The 10,262-nt window shown below is 39.4% G+C and overlaps 1 long non-coding RNA gene across 1 annotated transcript; it reads right to left on the bottom strand.

Annotated features, from left to right (window-relative positions):
• Nucleotides 1–259: 259 nt before the first annotated feature.
• On the bottom strand, nucleotides 260–9,052 carry LOC149438230 (uncharacterized). The gene is made up of 2 exons (XR_016307944.1): nucleotides 8,832–9,052; nucleotides 260–411 (listed from the first exon to the last, which is right to left on the bottom strand). It is a non-coding gene; the product is annotated as an uncharacterized LOC149438230 (long non-coding RNA).
• Between the last annotated feature and the right edge of the window lie 1,210 nt (nucleotides 9,053–10,262).

Below are 10,262 nucleotides of genomic sequence, written 5' to 3'. Positions count from 1 at the left end.
CATTGGGAATATTGGGTTTGTAATTAAAAAACATTGAAATGTTTTGCAAAGTGTGAGATCCAAACCCCACAGTGCGGACCGGGACAAACTAGCCATGCGGGAAAGTAACCCTCACGTCTCTGACTCATATCACTGGAATGGCATCATCAAAGGTGACTGAGGACAAGCTGCTTACAGCATTTCAGCCTAGGCCAAGTCACCTGGAGCTCAAGGATTGTATTTCAATGCAAAAAGGTATCATAATAAAAAAACACGATGCTGTATTTTGTGACATTTTCATAATTTAGTAATGCGGACTTAAGGAAAGTTACTAAAACATCTGTAGGATTGTCACTCCGAGTGAGACTAAAAGCAGGTATGCCATCTCACAGCGTGCTGCCACTTCAGTGATGTTCAGCCACCCATGGATTCCTACATGGAAGAAAAATATATTTTAAATATATTTGAAAAATATTCCTCCCAAATATATTGACATATACTGGAAATACTACAATTTCGGTTGTATTCCACGTGGGTGGTCGTTATAAACAGGGGCGCTAATGAGCTCACCAATGATATTATTCTTTTTCAATCTACTGCTTTGTACACATGATGAGAATATCGGATGAATTATCGTCTGGTTGTTTTTTCGCATGACCATCTCGAAAACGAAGCGGTTACTAAAGTTCCAAAAATTCCCATATATATATATATATATATATATATATATATATATATACTGTATGTTGAAATGCTTTGTTATTACAAAATATATGAGAAATATTTTTAAAAATACATTTTCAAATATACTGTATGTCTTTAAAATAACATTTAATCTACATTTTTGGAATGCATTTACAAATATATGTTAAAATAACTTTGTTATATATTAAAAAAAATCTGAAGAAAAGATTTTAAAAAACATATATTTTTAAAAATATTTTTCATATATTGTAATATATAAAAAAACACATTTCAACATGCAGTGTGTGTATGTGTATGTATATATATATATATATATATATATATATATATATATTTATTGAAATAATTTTTTTGACAGCTTAGGTTTCTTAACCGATTTTATATTTCGTTCAGTTTTTTTTTTTATAAAATCATTCTTTACAAATAAATATTAAATACACGGTGCTTACATGTTAGCAGCTGAAGCTGGGCTGTCTATTAAGGAAGCCCAGCATTAGCTCTGCACATTCTGACTGTTTTTAAACTAAAAATATAGTCTGTATTGCTGTCTTGGACAATTCCCAATGGGATGGTGTATGATCAAGAGGAAAGAGAACATATCATAGTGCAACCCCATAAAAAAATAAACCGCTTTAATAAATTGGAAAAGGAATTCACAAAGATAATAAAATAACAAGCATGTGTATATATCCATCAACCAAAACAGTTCCTTACATCGCAAATTCCGGTTTGCGCAACACCGGAAGTGACGTCATTAGGCTCCTCCCGATGCGTTGCATCACTGGTCACGTGACTTCTTCAGGGTGATTTCAGTTTTTGGTTGACTTTAATTTTTTTGACACCTTAGATTTCTTAACTGATTTTATATTTCATTAGTTTTCTTTTTTTTAATAAAATCATTCTTTTACAAATAAATATTAAATACACGGTGCTTACATGTTAACAGCGGAAGCTGGGCTGTCTATTAAGGAGGCCCAGCATTAGTTCTGCACATTCTGACTGTTTTTAAACTACAAATTTAGTCTGTTGCTGTCTTGGACAATAATAGATAGTGGACCCTCTATGCTATATATACCTTGGAGAAACCAGACAGTAAGAAAGCTGCCCTTAATCACTTTGCCCAATTCCATTCATCAGAGAACAATGGTGCTCAGCTTCAGCCTCTGCAAGCCACTTCAGTAACAATATGTCACTTCAACCTCAGCCACTTCAACCTCAGCCACTTCAACCTCAGCCACTTCAACCACTTCAGTAACAAAACAAGCAAAGCCAGCACACCAGTAAAGATCCTTGGTATCATTTATTATATCAAATGGCTAAGAAATGGCTCAACTGGTACAGTTTTTTTGGATATTTTTTATGACAGAAATGAGAAAATATCGTTTTTTTAAAAAAAGAAATATTTTTTCTCAAAATTTTTTTGTTTATAGCACCAAAAATAAAAAGCGCACAGGTGATCAAATACCACCAAAAGAAAGCTCTATTTGTGTTAAAAAAAGGACATAAATTTTATTTATGTACCATATTGCATGACCGCGCAATTGTCTGTTAAACTAGTGCAATGCTGTATAGCAAAAAAATGGTGTAAATTGCAGTATCTATACCATAGTTTGTAGACGCTATAACGTTCACACAAAGCAATCAATATACACTTATTGGAATTTTTTGGACCAAAAACATGGAGCAGAATACATTTTGGCCTAAATTTATAACTATCTTTGAGTTTATTATTTATAGTCGAAAGTAAAAAATATCATATTTCTTCCAAAGTTTTGGTCTTTTTTTGTTTATAGCGCGAAAAATAAAAAGCGCACAGGTGATCAAATACCACCAAAAGAAAGCTCTATTTGTGTGAAAAAAAGTACGTAAGTTTTGTTTGGGTACAGCACTGCATGACCGCGCAATTATCAGCTGAAGTAGTGCAGCGCCGAATAGCAGAAAGAGGCGAGGTCAGGAAGGGGGGTAAATCCTCAGGAGGTCAAGTGGTTAATGCTAAAAAAGGGGGGTAATAAAAAGTCCCCATTTTGGTGGTTCCAGCTCCAGATAAAAAGGTCTCAACCCACATAATGCAGAAACAATGAAAAGAAAGCAGAAAAGCGCGCGATACTAAGTGTGTAAGTGAAGTAAAGAGTTAATAATAAAATGCACTCCCTGTGTAAGGGAAGATAAGGCGTGTCACCATGTTCCCAGAAGATTCTGCTGGGACTATGAAAGGCTTTCCGAATAGATCAAATGACAGAAACTGAATGGTAAAAAAGTCTGGCAATGGCGTCTCAGATCCACAGGTAAGCACAGAGAGAGGAAGGAGCTGGGCTCTTAACCAATCAATCCAGGTTGTCGACGGAGCTTCGGTGTGAACGGCCAGAAAGGGGGCCTATAACCTACTACCCCGGAGTCCGAAGTGACAAAGGTGTGCCTCGAACCTACGCTTCGCAGACTGGCGTGCTAACCACTACACTACAGCCATTGCTAAGGAAACAGTCAACTTGACCTTTTTGGCACATGACGAAAGGAAATAATTTAGACCCAAAATATGAAAGCCCAACTTTTGCCAAAATGGATAGACGAAGAAAGGATCATGAGACTCTTTCAGGTTGGTGCTGTTAGTGGGGATGGGGAATCTCTCCAATGTGACACTGACGAAAAAAAGGCTTTTTTTTAGTATAGTTGGGGAAAGTTAGAACAGCTAACCTTTTTTTTACACAAAATTGCCACTGAAATGATTTATTGCTCACACATGCCATGGGTATATGTGGAATTACTCCCCAAAAAAATTCAGTTAGTTCTTCTGAGTATGGGGGTACCACATGTGAGAGGCGTTTTGGCAGTCTAGCCAAGTACAGGACCCCAAAATCCAATATTCACCTTCAGGCTTTTAAAGTTCTTTATTTCCTCGTTACACTTCCTGACTACCTATCACAGTATCGGAGGCCCTGAAATGCCAGGATAGCACCAAACCCCCCCCCCAAATGACAACTTTTTGGAAAGTAGACACCCCAAGGAATTTGATAGGAAGCATGGTGAGTATTTTGCAGATCTCGTTTGTTGCCACAAGTTTTCGAAAATTGAAGAAAAAGAAAACAAAAACATATTTTTTCTTTTCCTTTTTTATATTTCAAGACCTTGTGAGTAAAAATGAGCTCTGCAAAATAATCACCACACCTTTTTTTAAATTCCTTGGGGTGTCTACTTTTCAAAAAGGGGTCATGGGGGGGGGGTTGGTGTTATCCTGGCATTTCAGGGCCTTCAAAACTGTGATAGGTAGTGAGGAAGTGAACTGAAGAAGTTACACACCTTCAGGTTTTCAAAGTGGTCATTGGATTTCAGGCTCCTGTATGTGGCTAGGCTCCCAAAAGTCTCACACGTGGTATCCCCATACTCGGAAGAGGTAGCAGAATGTACTTTTGTCATTTTCCAGAAACTTGTGGAAAAAAAAAAATCTTCCATGGACTCAATATGCCTTTCAGCAGATAGCTTAGGGTGTCTACTTTCCGAAAAGGGGTCATTTGGGGGTGTTTGTATTATCCTGGTATTTTAGCACCTCAAGAAATGTGATGGGCAGTCAGAAAGTAAAATCTGTGTAAATTCCATTATCTATATCAGGGGTGGGCAAACTTTTTGACTTGAGGGCCGCAATGGGTTCATATATTGGACCCGGGGGCCGGACCAATAGTAGATAAATTATGTGTATGTGTCATCCATAGTAAGTATAGTAATATTCCCCCATAGTAAGCATAGTAATTAATCCCCCATATAGTAATTCATCCCCCATAGTAATTCATCCCCCCTATAGTAATTCATCCCCCCTATAGTAATTCATCCCCCATATAGTAATTCATCCCCCATAGTAATTCATCCCCCATAGTAATTCATCCCCCATATAGTAATTCATCCCCCATAGTAATTCATCCCCCATATAGTAATTCATCCCCCATAGTAATTCATCCCCCATATAGTAATTCATTCCCCATATAGTAATTCATCCCCCATATAGTAATTCATCCCCCCTATAGTAATTCATCCCCCATATAGTAATTCATCCCCCATAGTAATTCATCCCCCATATAGTAATTCATCCCCCATATAGTAATTCATCCCCCATAGTAATTCATCCCCCATAGTAATTCATCCCCCCTATAGTAATTCATCCCCCATAGTAATTCATCCCCCATATAGTAATTCATCCCCCCTATAGTAATTCATCCCCCATAGTAATTCATCCCCCATATAGTAATTCTTCCCCCATATAGTAATTCATCCCCCCTATAGTAATTCATCCCCCATAGTAATTCATCCCCCCTATAGTAATTCATCCCCCCTATAGTAATTCATCCCCCATAGTAATTAATCCCCCATATAGTAATTCATCCCCCATAGTAATTCATCCCCCATAGTAATTCATCCCCCATATAGTAATTCCTCCCCCATAGTAATTCATCCCCCATATAGTAATTCATCCCCCATATAGTAATTCATCCCCCATAGTAATTCATCCCCCATAGTAATTCATTCCCCATATTAAGTCCCCAAGTCCCCCCTGTGTCAATTCACTTACCTTTGCTCCGCGCGTTCCTCTCGCCGTGTCCCGCGCCGTTCCGGTGTAGCATGAAAATCTGTCTCCTATGAGGATCTGTCCCCCTCGACGTATCTGCGCATGTGCCAGTTTCAGGCATTAGCAGCCGATCGGCGATCTCCGGCACATGCGCAGATACGTCGAGGGGGACAGATACTCATAGGAGACAGATTTTCATGCTACACCGGTCTTCAGGGCGGACTGTGAGGGGAGCCTAGCTCCGCGGGCCGGATTAAAAGGTCCGCCGGGCCGTATACGGCCCGCGGCCCGTAGTTTGCCCATTGCTGATCTATATCATAGTTTGTAGAAGCTATAACTTCACACAAAGCAATCAATATACACTTATTGGGATTTTTTTTAATCAAAAACATGTAGCAGAATACATTTTGGCCTAAATTTATGACAAAATTTACGTTTTTTTTGATATTTTTTATAACAGAAAAGAGAAAATATCGTTTTTTAAAAAAATAATTTTTTTTTCTCAAAATTTTTTTGTTTATAGCGCCAAAAATAAAAAGCGCACAGGTGATCAAATACCACCAAAAGAAAGCTCTATTTGTGTGAAAAAAAGTACATAAATTTCATTTATGTACCATATTGCATGACCGCGCAATCGTCCGTTAAACTAGTGCAGCGCTGTATAGCAAAAAAAATGGCGTAAATTGCAGTATCTATACCAGGGGAGGGCAAACTTTTTGACTCGAGGGCCGCAATGGGTTCATATATTGGACCCGGGGGCCGGACCAAGAGTAGATGAATTATGTGTATGTGTCATCCATAGTAAGTATAGTAATATTCCCCCATAGTAAGCATAGTAATTAATCCCCCATATAGTAATTCATCCCCCATATAGTAATTCATCCCCCATATAGTAATTCATCCCCCATAGTAATTCATCCCCCATATAGTAATTCATCCCCCATATAGTAATTAATCCCCCATATAGTAATTCATCCCCCATAGTAATTCATCCCCCCAATAGTAATTCATCCCCCCTATAGTAATTCATCCCCCATATAGTAATTCATCCCCCATAGTAATTCATCCCCCATATAGTAATTCATCCCCCATATAGTAATTCATCCCCCATAGTAATTCAGCCCCCATATAGTAATTCATCCCCCATAGTAATTCATCCCCCATAGTAATTCATCCCCCATATAGTAATTCATCCCCCATAGTAATTCATCCCCCAAATAGTAATTCATCCCCCATATTAATTCATCCCCCATATTAATTCATCCCCCATAGCAATTCATCCCCCATAGCAATTCATCCCCCATATAGTAATTCATCCCCCATATAGTAATTCATCCCCCCTATAGTAATTCATCCCCCATAGTAATTCATCCCCCATAGTAATTCATCCCCATATAGTAATTCATCCCCATATAGTAATTCATCCCCCATAGTAATTCATCCCCCATATAGTAATTCATCCCCCATATAGTAATTCATCCCCCATATAGTAATTAATCCCCCATATAGTAATTCATCCCCCATAGTAATTCATCCCCCCAATAGTAATTCATCCCCCCTATAGTAATTCATCCCCCATATAGTAATTCATCCCCCATAGTAATTCATCCCCCATATAGTAATACATCCCCCATAGTAATTCATCCCCATATAGTAATTCATCCCCCATAGTAATTCATCCCTCATAGTAATTCATCCCCCATATAGTAATACATCCCCCATAGTAATTCATCCCCATATAGTAATTCATCCCCCATAGTAATTCATCCCCCATATAGTAATTCATCCCCCATATAGTAATTCATCCCCCATATAGTAATTTTGACTCGAGGGCCGCAATGGGTTCATATATTGGAACCGGGGGCCGGACCAAGAGTAGATGAATTATGTGTATGTGTCATCCATAGTAAGTATAGTAATATTCCCCCATAGTAAGCATAGTAATTAATCCCTTATATAGTAATTCATCCCCCATATAGTAATTCATCCCCCATATAGTAATTCATTCCCCATATTAATTCATCCCCCATAGTAATTCATCCCCCATATAGTAATTCTTCCCCCATATAGTAATTCATCCCCCATATAGTAATTCCTCCCCCATAGTAATTCATCCCCCATATAGTAATTCATCCCCCATATAGTAATTCATCCCCCATAGTAATTCATCCCCCATAGTAATTCATTCCCCATATTAAGTCCCCAAGTCCCCCCTGTGTCAATTCACTTACCTTTGCTCCGCGCGTTCCTCTCGCCGTGTCCCGCGCCGGTCCGGTGCAGCATGAAAATCTGTCTCCTATGAGGATCTGTCCCCCTCGACGTATCTGCGCATGTGCCAGTTTCAGGCATTAGCAGCCAATCGGCGATCTCCGGCACATGCGCAGATACGTCGAGGGGGGACAGATCCTTATAGGAGACAGATTTTCATGCTACACCGGTCTTCAGGGCGGACTGTGAGGGGAGCCTAGCTCCGCGGGCCGGATTAAAAGGTCCGCCGGGCCGTATACGGCCCGCGGGCCGTAGTTTGCCCATTGCTGATCTATATCATAGTTTGTAGACACTATAACTTCACACAAAGCAATCAATAGACACTTATTGGGATTTTTTTTAATCAAAAACATGTAGCAGAATACATTTTGGCCTAAATTTATGACAAAATTTACGTTTTTTTTTATATTTTTTATAACAGAAAAGAGAAAATATCGTTTTTTAAAAAAAGAATTTTTTTTTCTCAAAATTTTTTTGTTTATAGCGCCAAAAATAAAAAGCGCACAGGTGATCAAATACCACCAAAAGAAAGCTCTATTTGTGTGAAAAAAAGGACATAAATTTCATTTATGTACCATATTGCATGACCGCGCAATCGTCTGTTAAACTAGTGCAGCGCTGTATAGCAAAAAAAATGGCGTAAATTGCAGTATCTATACCATAGTTTGTAGACGCTATAACTGTCACACAAAGCAATCAATATACACTTATTGGGATTTTTTTGACCAAAAACATGGAGCAGAATACATTTTGGCCTAAATGTAAAACTAACTTTGAGTTTATTATATATTATTTATAGTCGAAAGTAAAAAATATCATTTTTCTTCCAAATTTTCGGTCTTTTTTTGTTTATAGCGCGAAAAATAAAAAGCGCACAGGTGATCAAATACCAGCGAAAGAAAGCTGTATTTGTGTGAAAAAAAGGACGTAAATTTGGTTTGGGTGCAGCACTGCATGACCGCGCAATTATCAGTTGAATTAGTGCAGCGTGGAATAGCAGAAAGAGGCGTGGTCAGGAAGGGGGGTAAATCCTCAGGAGGGCAAGTGGTTAATGCTAAAAAAAGGGGGGGTAATAAAAAGTCCCCATTTTAGTGGTTCCAGCTCCAAATAAAAAGGTGTTAACCCACATAATGCAGAAAGAATGAAAAGAAAGCATAAAAGCGCGCGCTACTAAGTGTGTAAGTTTAATGGTAAGTAAAGAGTTAATAATGAAATGCAGTCGGAATGGATGAAATGTGAGAAAGTGACAAAATGTTGGCGATGTAGGTGTCGTCTCAAACCCACAGCGAGCCCACAGACGGAGGAGCTGGGCTCTTAACAGACTCACCCAGACTGCCTAAGGAGCTTCGGTGTGCTCATCCGGTATGGGGCCTTATAACCTACCACCCCGCAGCCTGAGTGACAGAGGTGTGCCTCGAACCTACGACCATGCGCTCAGTAGACTGGTTCGCTAACCACTAAGCTACGACCACCGCCGAATACATAATGTACCAAACGGCCTTTTGACATCTTCCGACCATAACTACGCATGCGCAGCTAAGGGGGCACGCAGCGCGGCGCTCGGAAGTTTTGTATTCCCTAATCCAAGTGCGCATGTGCCGTTTTCAGGCACGATCAGTCGGTCTCCGCAGCCCCGCTACGTACAGAACCGCCTTCCACCCGGCATTTCCTCATCTAGCAGGCTGGAGGCAGTTAAGCGCTGCTCTACAGCTACGTCATATTAAAAACAAAGGGCAGTTTGATAGGGGCTGAAACCGGAAGTGGCTGTAGAGTAGTGGTTAAGTGCACGGCATGGTGTACTGAGCTCAACGCCTCGTAGGTTCGAGACCCGCCTCCGTCAACTTTTGATGTCCATCTCCTGCTCTCTATGCCTGAATGGGGATTTCACACGCCACATTTTTACCATTCATTTTCGGTCATTTGATCAATTCGGAAAGCCTTTCCTGGGGGGAGATTCTTCTGGGAACATGGTGACACGCCTTATCTTCCCTTACACAGGGAGTGCATTTCATTATTAACTCTTTACTTCCCATTAAACTTACACACTTAGTAGCGCGCGCTTTTCTGCTTTCTTTTCATTCTTTCTGCATTATGTGGGTTCAGACCTTTTTATCTGGAGCTGGAACCACCAAAATGGAGACTTTTTATTACCCCCCTTTTTAGCATTAACCACTTGCCCTCTACAGGATTTACCTCCCTTCCTGACCACGCCTCTTTGTGCTACACGTCGCTGCGCTAATTCAACTGACAATTGCGCGGTCATGCAGTGCTTCACCCAAACGAAATTTACATCCTTTTTTTCACACAAATAGAGCTTTCTTTCGGTGGTATTTGATCACCTGTGCGCTTTTTATTTTTCGCGCTATAAACAAAAAAAGACCGAAAATTTTGAAGAAAAACAATATTTTGTACTTTCGGCTCTAAAAAATATATAATAATCTCAAAGTTAGTTATACATTTAGGCCAAAATGTATTCTGCTCCATGTTTTTGGTCAAAAAATTCCCAATAAGTGTATATTGATTGCTTTGTGTGACAGTTATAGCGTCTACAATCTATGGGATAGATACTGCAATTTACACCATTTTTTTGCTATACAGCGCTACACTGATTTAACGGACGATTGCGCGGTCATGCAATACGGTACATAAATGAAATTTATGTCCTTTTTTTCACACAAATAGAGCTTTCTTTTGGTGGTATTTGATCACCTGTGCGCTTTTTATTTTGCCAAAATGTCTCTCACCTGTGGTACCCCAT

This window comes from Staurois parvus, unplaced genomic scaffold (genome assembly GCF_062004578.1).
Source record: "Staurois parvus isolate SC_StPar_1 unplaced genomic scaffold, SC_StPar_1.0 ptg001202l, whole genome shotgun sequence".
Classification (NCBI taxonomy): Eukaryota; Metazoa; Chordata; class Amphibia; order Anura; family Ranidae; genus Staurois; species Staurois parvus.
The sequence above is the reverse complement of the archived record's forward strand: the minus strand, read 5'-3'. Positions and strand labels throughout refer to the sequence as shown.